This window comes from Chrysochloris asiatica, unplaced genomic scaffold (genome assembly GCF_000296735.1).
Source record: "Chrysochloris asiatica unplaced genomic scaffold, ChrAsi1.0 scaffold00072, whole genome shotgun sequence".
NCBI classification, from domain to species: Eukaryota; Metazoa; Chordata; class Mammalia; order Afrosoricida; family Chrysochloridae; genus Chrysochloris; species Chrysochloris asiatica.
The window spans coordinates 9,111,230-9,111,969 of NW_006408590.1; the positions used below are offsets into that span (position 1 = coordinate 9,111,230).

Genomic DNA, 740 nt, shown 5'->3' on the forward strand with positions numbered 1-740 from the left:
TTGCCCTGAACATCCTCAGTAATTCATTTGAATTTTCTAAATGCAACTTCATAGTTCTGCAGATCAGCAAGACTCACTTCAAAAACACGACCCTTAAGTCCATCAGATGCAACTTTGGTTCCTTGAGTCCTTGTGACTAGTGTTTTCCCAATATTTCTTATATTGAACATAGCTGGTGCCTTTACATCATACCAGTCTTTTTCAGAAAATGGATCAACCACTTTCTTCTTGGCTCCCTTTTTGTCACCTTTTGTAAGGCGCTTGATCTTGCCAACCGCCATGGAGCTGCTCAGAGAGCCAAAAGGGCTAGGGTCCATCTCTTGAAAGAAAGTGTATCAAACAAGTTGTGTACATATTTTTTAAACTAGCCCACAGATTAATTTATGTTGTATTAGATTTCAAGGGCTGCCATAACAAAGTAGCACAAACTGGGTAGCTTTTAAGAACAGAAATTTATTGTCTCATAATTCTGGAGACTAAAAGTTCAAATCAACATGCTGGTCAGGGTATGTTCCCTCTGAAGTTTTTATGTGAAGATTTCTTGTCTCGTACAACGTTTGGTAGCCCCAGACATTCCCTGGCTTCTGGATACAGCTTCACACGGTTGTACTTCTCTTCCCAACTCAGTGTCAGCCCTATTCTTTGATACAGGCTGCACTCAGGTTATATTAGGACTCTAGTATGACCTCATGTTAAATGACAACATCTTCAGAGACCCTATTTCCATATACTAATAAGTA

At 39.6% G+C, this 740-nt stretch overlaps 1 pseudogene; it reads right to left on the reverse strand.

Annotated features, from left to right (window-relative positions):
- LOC102817137 overlaps nucleotides 1-281 on the reverse strand; it is an 852-nt pseudogene extending 571 nt beyond the window's left edge.
- Between the last annotated feature and the right edge of the window lie 459 nt (nucleotides 282-740).